The sequence below is a fragment of the Calidris pugnax genome, unplaced genomic scaffold (genome assembly GCF_001431845.1).
Source record: "Calidris pugnax isolate Ruff unplaced genomic scaffold, ASM143184v1 scaffold233, whole genome shotgun sequence".
NCBI lineage: Eukaryota > Metazoa > Chordata > Aves > Charadriiformes > Scolopacidae > Calidris > Calidris pugnax.
Genome location: NW_015090959.1, coordinates 141751 through 141976, shown reverse-complemented (window position 1 = coordinate 141976; position 226 = coordinate 141751).

Here is a 226-nt window from a genome sequence, read left to right as displayed (position 1 = left end):
GCTCGTACCCCCGGTGGGGCCGGAGGGATCCGCATCCCCACCCCGGTGATGGGCGAGCGGCGCCAGGTGAGGAATTAGCGTTGTCCGTTAATTGGTTGCTAACTGCAAAGCACTGGCAAGGAGTAGATATTTTTATTTTTTTTTTAAAAAAAAATAGGATGGCCAAAGCCAGCAGGCGTACGTCGCCATCCAGAAAGTAAGAAAAGGCAGGGGGGGAGGGGGGAAA